Below are 10630 nucleotides of genomic sequence, written 5' to 3'. Positions count from 1 at the left end.
CACAGCAGCAACACGCTAGCGCGGAGCTCATGCTAGCGTGGAGCTAACGCTAGCGTGGTGTTAACATGGCCAGTTAAAAAAAACATACCGTTAAAAATCACCGACACACGGTAGTAACACAGCAGCAACACGCTAGCACAGCACAAACGCAAGTGCAGCGCTAACAAGCCCGGTTAAAAAAAAAAATACCGGTAAAAGTAATTTCCTTGGCACATATTTTCTACCTGTCTCACTCTTACCTTTTCCGTTCGAGTGCAAAAAAACCACAAAGTAGCCACTACACCGCTGTTGGGTCGAAAGCATGTGAAAAAATTAGCGTTTTACAGGCTGGAAATTACGGTAATAGTAAGTGACTGACCAATTACTGAGTTATTGGATAGTTTATTCAATCAGTGCTTACTTACTCAAATGTACTTATTTAAGTACTTTTTACTTTTACTTAAGAAATACTTTTTTAAAGCAACAGCACTCTTAACTGAGAACAATTTTTGGCTCCTGCCCACGTCTGCTCACGGTCATCCATCCAATAATGTACTCGCCGATCTTCTGTAGTACTGTAATGTTGCGGGTCATCTTGAGCCTCTGCCAGCTGACATTGAACGACAAAAGTGGTCAAACCTGGACTGGTCGCCAGCCAAACTGAAAGCTACCATAAACGATAAAGCACAGATCAGTTTTTTTCAATGTAGAGGTACAAAAATCGAATTGGACACGGCTTCAAAACGTTGTTTACTTCATGCAGTAGTTTTGAAAGTGTGGTGTGCCTAACAGAACAAAAATTGGAAACACAAATTGTTAAAAGACACTTTTTATATAGTTGTGCAAAACCATTTGGCTGGAGCTGACACTGGGTCCACAGTGTCCAACAAAGGGTTTTTGACCTCAACCGGGTGGTCTCCGTCTCCTAAACGCTACTCCAGCTACACCCTGGACTGGTCACCAGCCAATCGCAGGGCACATAGGAACAAACCTCCGCAAAATTGCTCACAGGAGTTCTCCTGTCAATATTTTTACAATTAAAATGTCTTTCAGGAGACGACAATGCAGCTAAGGGTCAGATGAGCAGTGGATGTTATGGGGGGCGGCACCAGAACTGATTGGAGGGGGGGCACACCAATCAGTTCTGTTGCAGTACTGAAGTATGACTTGTGTTACAAACTTGACATGTGACTGGTCAGGCTTTCGAATACCACGAAAGAATGTTTTGAAAATAAAGACAATTATCATGAAAATTACTTTTGATGTGAGTATGTGGGTATCACTCCGACAAATAAAGCCCTTCACCCAGAAAATTTGGTCAGGAAGCGTCGTTATTGACGAGTTCCCTCGTCGTACTTGACCCCGTCCAGGTTTTGTTACCAACATGAACCACAAAGCTTGCGTCTGTCGGGGTCAGTTTTTTTCTTTTCTAACTTCTGACTCAACTCATGGGCCTCGAAACAGTGTCACCAACCCTTTCTTTCCCGAATGTATTTGTCAAAATAAGTGAAAACAATCTTACTTAGAGGCCCAGTTGGAATTTGACTGACAAACGTAGGTCCCAGCTGACATTAGCATTTTTTTTTTTTTTTTTTTAAACACACATTGCAGACACACTGCAAACACAAACGGCGTCTACATCTGGACTAGAGTATGCTGCCAAGATGTCTGTCTCTTGCAGTCTTTTTGATTCTATTTTTTTCCTTCTTTCACACACACGCACACGCTCGTGTCTAATTGCTTCCCATTCGGCACTGCTAAGTATGTTCCTGTTCCATTACATTAATTCAAATGTGGGAAAGCCGTCAGTCGCAGTCTCAGCTGAACCCAACTGCCGCGTCTAGAGACTTAAAAAAGTTTTAAATCGGAAAACCCAGCCAGGTTAACATCATACTTTGTCATTATGGGCTGGAAGGTTTTTTGTTTTAACTTTTTTTTTTTTTTTCCCCCCATGTAGCCATTGAAAACATGGTTATTTTATCTTGCACTGCTCCCTTTCCCTGCAATGTGAAACATGAAGCTGCTGAACATCTAATTTAATAATAAACGAAAACACCAGAGTTTTCCCAGTCAGACTTTTTCAGAATTGACAAATTTGGTTCAATCTGAATCTAATTGTCCTGCGGGGAGAGACACGGCCAAGCTACGTTTTCTCAGTCTGGTTACAAGTGCAATCTAAACAGTTTACGTCATACAGTATTCATGAGCATGTAGTTTATAGTCTTGTGCAAAAGGAGTGTGACTGTTTTTTTTGGGTTGTACTTAGTGAGAGGTCTTGAAAGTAAATCGATATATTCCTTTAACTGACTTGGAATGGAGGTCCAATTGGGACTAAAAGTAAGAATTGGGTACACACGTAGGGTTTTAAGACCCCAATGGATTTTAAATGTGAGTCCACCCCACATGTGAGGAATGCTGAGGAAAAAAAAAACTCCATGTATGCTGTTGCTGCTCTTTTAGTGTGTTAAAGTCGAGATGATCAATACAGCACCAGTCACGCCAGTAACACATTATTTAAGAAAGTGTTGATCACTTTTTACAGGAACAAGAAATCTAAAACACTGGTATTTCCAAACAGATTATCAGGCTAAAGTTATAAATCCTAGCTACTGTGGAATACTACTGCTGCAAGGACATGTCGCCTAATGCCTGGTAAACACAGACGATCGAGAAATATTCCCTGAAAGATCCCTCGAGAACTGTGACACCGATTGGACCTTTGACCTCAGAGATTGGACAAAAACAGCATCCATGCCAGAGTTCCAAGGTGAAAACCACTGCTGAGCAAAAACAACATAGAGCCTTGTCTTACGTTTGTAACATAAAACAAAAAAATACATTTGAGAAGTTAGTCATTGATGGTGTAGTGGTTCACACGCCTGACTTTGGTGTGGCCATCGTCAATCAATTCCCGCTCGGTGATGGTGTTGATATGCACCCTGTGACTGACTGGTGACCAGTTCAGGGTATAGTCTACCTTGCGCCTGAAGTTAGCTGGGATAGGTGCCACCGCTCTTTGTGAGGATAAGTGGATTGGAAAATGAATGGACACTTGAGTGATTCACAAGACCTTTGAGAGACTAACAATGAAAGGTGAGCGTTTCGGAACTTGTGGCGTCAATGTAACACAGCTTCTTCTTTTCTTTCGGCTTGTCCCTTTAGGGGTCATCTTTTTCCATCCAAGCCTATCTCGTGCATCCTCTTCTCTAACTCCCACTGTCCTCATGTCCTGCCTCACAACATCCATCAACCTTTTCTTTGGTCTTCCTCTCGCTGTTTTGCCCGGCATCACCATCCTCAGGACCCTTCTACCAATATACTCACTCTCTCACCTCTGGACATGTCCAAACCATCGAAGTCTGCTCTCTCTAACCTTGTCTCCAAAACATCCAACTTTGGATGTCCCTTTAATGAGCTCATTTCTAATCCTACCCAACCTGTTCACTCCGAGCGAGAACCTCAACATCTTCATTTCTGCCACCTCCAGTTCAGCTTCCTCTTGTTTCTTCAGAGCCACTGTCTCTCCATCATGGACGGCCTCACCACTGTTTTATAGACTTTGCCCTTCATCCTGGTAGAGATTCTTCTGTCACATAGAACATCAGACACCTTCTGCCAACTCTTCCATCCCGCTTGTACCTGTTTCTTCACTTCCTTACCACACTCACCATTGCTCTGTATTGTTGACCCCAAGTATGCGAAGTCATCCACCCTCGCCATCTCTTCACTCCGCCCTTCTCATTCATCCACATATATTCTGTTTTACTTTGGCTAAATGTAACACAGCATTTTAGAAAAAAACATCATACTCACAAACTTCATGGTGTAACTGTAATGGTCTTGCTCTGCTTTGGTTCTAAAGGACTTGAACAACTAGCTGTGATTGATTGAATCATGAATTCGGCTTTTTATCAGAAAATCCCGAAAGAGAATATTTAGTCATCAGAAATGTGGGGGATTGTTTCCATGAGCCTCTCAAATATCAAGACACTTTCTTTAATTCTCACTGTTTTCCTCACTTTGTTTTACTTTTCATATAGCAATTGCAGCCAGGGCACCCCTGTGCTTCTTTGACGATCATGGTATGTTGGCTGTGGTTCAATAAAAATATATATGTACAGTATATATTGACATCAATAAAGTATCTGTGGCACCTCCTTGTGCGACGGTCAATCGCCTATTGTGTGGGTCTGTATCAACACCAAATATGTTCGATTTTTTTCCCAAGTCTCCAGTTCAGTTGTGTTATGTATTGACGCTTGGTGCGCAATGAGTCAAAGTTTTCGACAAACGAGTCAGAGTTCATCAAATTGGAGACTTAAATTTGATTTACCGTAATTTCTCACGTATAATGTGTCCTGAAGTATTATGAATAAAATATCTATCGTAGCTAACTTCGGTGACTTGGTCCAATTCTGGTGCCCTCTGAATTCATGAACAGTTATCCTATTTTGCTCCCACAGCATGTCATCCTCTGTGCCATCCATGGCATTTGTAGGGAAACAGTTTTTGAATCCCAAGAGTTTTGGTTCCGCAGCGCAGCCTCTCGCCCACCTGACGCAGTGGCTATCAAAACAACGTGAGCTCAGACTACGTAGAAACAAGGGTAATGGGCACATTTACAAAAAAAGAAAAAAGCGATCATTTCAATTGTGTGTGCCCTCCCAGTTTCTTTTTTTTTTCATGTGCCCATCACGCTCGTATATCGTAATCTGCGTTCACGTTGTTTTGATACCCGCCTGAAGCCATTGAGGCGAGCTATCGTTGTTTCGGAGTGCAGCGCTACTTTCGTGTTGGTGGCGTCATCGGCACGAGAGAGGACATTTCTTTTAAAAGCACCTGCACAACTAGCAGTTATAGTCGACATTTTTTTTGTCTTGGTTTAAGTTGAAACAAACTCAAGGGCAGTTATTTCTGATCTTTGGTGTAGTCGCCTCCAAATGCAAGCTCTTGGAGGAGCTCTGAGAGCTCAGGTTGGGGAGCGCACATCACTGTAATAAATATAAATGTGTAACATCAGACATCAAATATCATATCGAAATGTATATGTACAGCTTTTTTTTTTAACCACTCTTTGTACCTGTATACAACCATACAATGTGATTGTATTTTATATTTTTCATCCATACCTAAATATAATGCGCTTGATTAACTTTTTGAAAATATTTTTGGAAAAATGTGCGCATTATTTCTGACAAATTACACTAGGTCCCCCACACCTGGTAGAAAGAATATAACTTTCCACTTTTGACATCATTCAAGGTACACAGTATCAGTATACACAATAGCTTGTTTTAGGGACAATACTGACTATTAGTAGTACCGATATTTGGAGCCGATATTGATTTATAGTAAAAGGGAAAATACTGGTGTCAGAATGGTTCAAAATATAAACTCCAACACATTTCATTTAAATACTGCATCTTAAAGCATGTGTTTATTAAACAGTTTCTTTGATTTGCAAGATATTGAAGTTTTTATTTCTAAGACAATAGACATCTTTGTTTTAAAATTGTAACAAAATGTGCAGGGAGCTGCCAGGCTCAGCAGCATGTCTTAAAAATTTTAAAACTTCAATAAATAGCTCTCTAGAGTTTTCTACAGCAAATAAAGTTTTCTAAAGTTTCATAAGAACTGAAATATTAAACTTTGACTTGACTTTGTTTTAAGTTCAAACAAAAACAAAAAGAGCAGGAAGTTCCCAGAGTCAACACCATTGCATATAAAGTTAAGTGAAAAACTAAATAAATAGCTCCCTGAAGTTTACTCGCTTTTAAATTAATCGCTTGTTGGCTGTCGGATTTTAAAGAAGTGCCAAAGCTGATATGGATCAAGATGCAAAATATCAGCGCCAATAATCGGCCTGGCCAGTAATCGTTCTCTCTCTACTTCCTGTTTGTTCATCTTTTAGAGGAAAGACATTTCTTACGCTGAGTGGCAGATCCATGTAAACACTTGTTGCAGAAATACCACCGTGTGTACCACGGCTACATCCAGCCGTTGCCCGGTTGGAAATCGGACGAGTGTTTCTCTCCAGCAAGCACTATTTAGAAGTTACTGTTTCAGACGGACTTTTGGGGGAATATCAGATGACTCAAACGATTCCCGGCCCCCTCGTCCTGACCTTTCCGTGCACTGCTTTCTTACAGCACGGGGCCAACGACATTATGTTCATATAGTTTTGTCCATGTAGTGCGTTAAGTACACGAGTCACACCCTCGCTCTATGTGCCTCCCCAAAAAGGGGGTTCAAGAAAAGTTCATTTTTCTGGTAGAGTTATGGACTCGGATGCCGCTGCAAACGAGCAAAGCAGATGGAAGCGTGACAGAGAAGAGTTTAGTTAATTGCAAGAGTCCGCTATGGTAAATACAGGTCCTCCTGGCACATTCTTATCACTGTGTGTGTATTTGTACATGTACGGGAGACAGACATTGAGTATAATAAGTATATCAGCGTGTGAATCATATGACAGGCTTGACCGTGCAACAATCAGGCAGTGAGATTGAGGCCTGCGTTGGCTTGAACAAGAGAAACATAGCCGCAAAGCTCCCATTTTCCCACTTTTTCGCTCCTTTGTCCCAGGGGGTCAATAGACAAGAACTAAAATTGACAAGGCGAAACATATACTTGCTATTATGCAGCCGTGATCTTGATAAATGAGGCATTTGATATGTCCTCACTGCTTACAATTCACAAAATGCTGAGATTAATACAGACGGTACACTGATTTGTTGGCTTTAAACATGCATTTTGTTAGAATAACCACTCAGTCATTTTGTTTTTTTAATTGTAATGTGTGGTGTCAAGAGTTCTAATCCCCACACAGAGAATCAGAAATATTCAGACAGTCTGGTTGAAATCAATTAAAATGTCTGCTGGGAAAAAAAAAAAAAGTTTCCTGGAGTGGTGAGAATTTACTTAACTTTAAATGATCCTGATGTTTTCCAAATGTAGAGAGAACAAATGCATGAGGGAAGACACATTTGCTCTTCTAAACGTTATTTTCTTTACACTGACTAATTGTAATCAAATCTGATTTTTTCTCCCTTTATTTTGTCCAGAGGGGGAAAAAAAAACATGTGGTTTTATGTCCTTTTTGATCCACACTAACCAGACACAATATTACAAACAAGCACTTGCACGATAAAATTTTCTAATCAATCTTACTATTTGCCCTCTTTTTGTGTCTCGATTGGGCTAGAGCGTATCCTTATGGACTTTGTGTGGAAGGCCGGGTACATCTCGCCACTGCAGGTTACATATAGATAAAGAACCGTTCACAATCACTTTTGCAATTACTGTATAGAACATTTATAATCCTCATTTAACCTCCTGACATGACCTTTTTTTGCGGCATGAAACTCAGAACTCTGAGGTTGAAGAGCTCACTAATAAACTATCTATCTATCTATCTATCTATCTATCTATCTATCTATCTATCTATCTATCTATCTATCTATCTATCTATCTATCTATCTATCTATCTATCTATCTATCTATCTATCTATCTATCTATCTATCTATCTCTAATCTCATCTAGGTTACCAAATTAATGGAAGTGACCTCAATTGGAGCAAAATATATATACAGTAAACGGGACAAACTGAAAGGAAAAGAAGATAGTGATATTATGATTATTAATTCAATAAGATAAACAACCATGAAGGCTACCCATCCATCCATCCATCCATCCATTTTCCTTGCTGCTTATCATCACAAGGGTCACGAGGAGTGCTGGAGCCTATCCAAGCTGTCAACAGGCAGGAGGCGGGGGACGCCCTGAACTGGTTGCCAGCCAATCGCAGGGCACATCGAGACAAACAGCCGCACTCACAATCACACCTAGGGGCAATTTACAGTGTCCAATTAATGTTGCATGTTTCTGGGATGTGGGAGGAAACCAGAGTGCCCGGAGAAAACCCACGCAGGCACGGGGAGAACATGCAAAGTACACACTGGCGGGGCTAGGATTGAAGCAGGGACCACAAAGCTGTGAGGCCAACCCTTTACCAACTGATCCACCGTCCCGCCCTATCTATTATCTGTTTCCAAATTAATGGAAGTGACCTCAATTGGAGAAAAATAAATATACAGTATAACGGGACGAGCTGAAAGGAAAAGAAGAAGTTATATTATGATTATTAATTTAATAAGATAAACAACCATGAGGGCTACCCACCCATCCAGTCTTTGGATTATAATTATAATATAATCTCTGGGATAGGCTCCAGCTCTCCGGTGACCTTTGTGAGGATAAACTGCTCAGATACTGGATGGATATTACTATACATGTTTAGTTTTCTTTTTGCATGGGCCTGTTCACGAGGGGCCTTCATTTACTGTGCTGACTACGCCATCTTGTGTTCACCTATCAGAACTAACCTAGGACGCTCCAGCCGGCTTCTCCAATTCATGCAGAAGCCTGAGAACTTGAGATTCTCTCCTCAAAACCGATGGCTGTTGAGCATTCCCTATCGGGTAGGGGCAATCATAGTAAAGCTGACCATGTGCGACATGTTCATGTCACACACACGATCGAGACTCGAGCTTTCCAGTGACTCTGCAACGCCTGGCATCCAAACAACCGCATTTATTGTTCCAGGGAGCAAAGAGAAGACGTGACCCTGAGCCAAAGCAGCCGTCACAGATAGCGGCCCCTCGCTTCGCCTCCCACCGGCCTCTGGCAGCCATGTTTTCACAACCCCAGATAACAAAGAAATGAAGAAGAGGAGGAGGAGGGAGGAAAAACAGGGCAAGAAACGGTTGCGTAAAAGGATTTTATTTATGTTGGGACCGTGTGACAAAGTGGAGGGTGGAAGACGCTCTGAGGTGACGAAGGAGGTCATGAGGAGGGTCACCTTGATGTCTATCCAAGCAAGACACAAGAGTCAAAAAGTTAATTGAAAGCTGTCTTATGGATCTTGTGCCTTTCGGTTTGTCCCAATTGCCTTACACTCTCGTGTTTATCTTAAGGAGGGATGAACGTGTGCCAGAATACATTTTTTTTTCAATTAAACCGCAATGCTTCACTTTATCTGTACGGCAATTCATCTGGCTTAGCACTGAGCTCACCCCGAAAAGAAGCAACACCCTTTTGCATTATAGATGAGTCACATCAGATCCGAGCCGGGTGTTTTGCAACATAATTGTCGGCAAACGTGGCCTAAAAGGTTCGAGGTGGACTGCTGGATCCTCAGCGAAGTTGCAGCCTTGTTGGGTGGCCCGTGGAAGTGAGCTGAGACATCATCTCCGGGCACCTCCTCCTCCATGGACTCGTAAATATCACTGTCTCCTCCAAACAAATTCAGCCAAAGAGGAGGTCGTGTTGTCATGTGGATGTGTAATAATCCGAAAACGTGTCTGTCTCTGCTCTTGTTTAAAAGCATGTCGAGTTACATTAGAGCAGTTTCTCAATTCTGATCGAGTCGAGGCACATTATAAAAATCTCACAGTACACTCCCAAACAAAATGTTACAAAAGTGAAATAAAAAAAGGGATGATCTCATTTCAATTTGTTTTCAAATGTTATTTTAATTTAAATAATTGGGGCAGTAGACAACAGGCTAGCACATTTGCAGCAGGTTAGCTGCTCCACATTCTTCCCATTGCTATCCCTGTCTGGCTAACCAGTAGATTATTTTCTCCTTCTTTAGTGTTACACCTGTCTTACCTCTTATTTAGCCTTTGCCACCTCTCACTTCGCTTTATGTCGCATCTCAATGTATTTGTTTCTCCTCTGCTTGGTCCTCTCAGTGTCCCACTTCTTCTTCGCTAACCTCTTTCCTTGTATGACTTCCTGTACTGTGGGGTTCCACCACCATTATCTCCTTTGATCCTTTCCTACCAGAAGATACATCAGGTCACACCACCATTCTATGTGGTCAAGCTACACTGTCCCTTACCACTACCTAACAGTCAGTGAACTTCTTCAGATGACATCTGCACAAAATGTAATCCACCTGTGTGCTTTTACCTCCGTCCTTGTAGGTTACGCTATGTTCCTGCCTCTTCTGGATCAAAGTGTTCACTCGTGCCATTTAAGTGCTTTTTTTGCAGTCTGTCCCTCAAAGTTCCTTTCATGGAGGCTGTACTTACTAATTACACTTCTTCATCCCCCGTTTCCTTCCCCATGTCCATTACAAACACCACTACAAATACTAAGCTAGCATTCGCACTGTAAACGACTAGCCACAACTGCTACGTTGGTAGCATCAATTATTTTAAAAACAGATTGTTAATGTAACGCTAAATTTATCAGTTTGATTATATTTTTGGGGGAAATGTACAAGCAATTAAAAATATGCACGTAGCACTCACGTGTTTGGGGTGAGGAGAGAGGCAAAAGCATTGTGACTATAAAGGAGATGTATTGACCCTCACTTCCGGTAGTCACTCCAAGGTGTGTGCCTCCCTGTGGCGCTAAACGCCGACGTCCAAACCCGACCAATGTGAGTGGGATTCCGCAAATATTTTCATGAGTGGCCTACGGGACCTTCCCTGGTTTTGCAGCAGTTTCAAAATTGGAATTGCAGTTGCGCAATGTTTCACTGTTGCAGACAGCCAGTGAAACTGCACAGAAGCTTTGACCACTAAAATCACATTTCCGTTTAAACCCATACAAGTACAATGTATAGTGTATACTGTAAATATA

At 41.6% G+C, this 10630-nt stretch overlaps 1 long non-coding RNA gene across 2 annotated transcripts; it reads right to left on the bottom strand.

The window, feature by feature from the left end:
• Positions 1-481: 481 nt before the first annotated feature.
• Positions 482-10365, bottom strand: LOC133512464 (uncharacterized). 2 transcript variants are annotated; one of them, XR_009798197.1, is made up of 3 exons: positions 10297-10365; positions 9650-9819; positions 482-646 (listed from the first exon to the last, which is right to left on the bottom strand). It is a non-coding gene; the product is annotated as an uncharacterized LOC133512464 (long non-coding RNA). The 2 variants fall into 2 exon arrangements; XR_009798198.1 differs by having other exon boundaries at positions 482-589.
• Between the last annotated feature and the right edge of the window lie 265 nt (positions 10366-10630).

Source organism: Syngnathoides biaculeatus, chromosome 14 (assembly GCF_019802595.1).
Source record: "Syngnathoides biaculeatus isolate LvHL_M chromosome 14, ASM1980259v1, whole genome shotgun sequence".
Classification (NCBI taxonomy): Eukaryota; Metazoa; Chordata; class Actinopteri; order Syngnathiformes; family Syngnathidae; genus Syngnathoides; species Syngnathoides biaculeatus.
The sequence above is the reverse complement of the archived record's forward strand: the minus strand, read 5'-3'. Positions and strand labels throughout refer to the sequence as shown.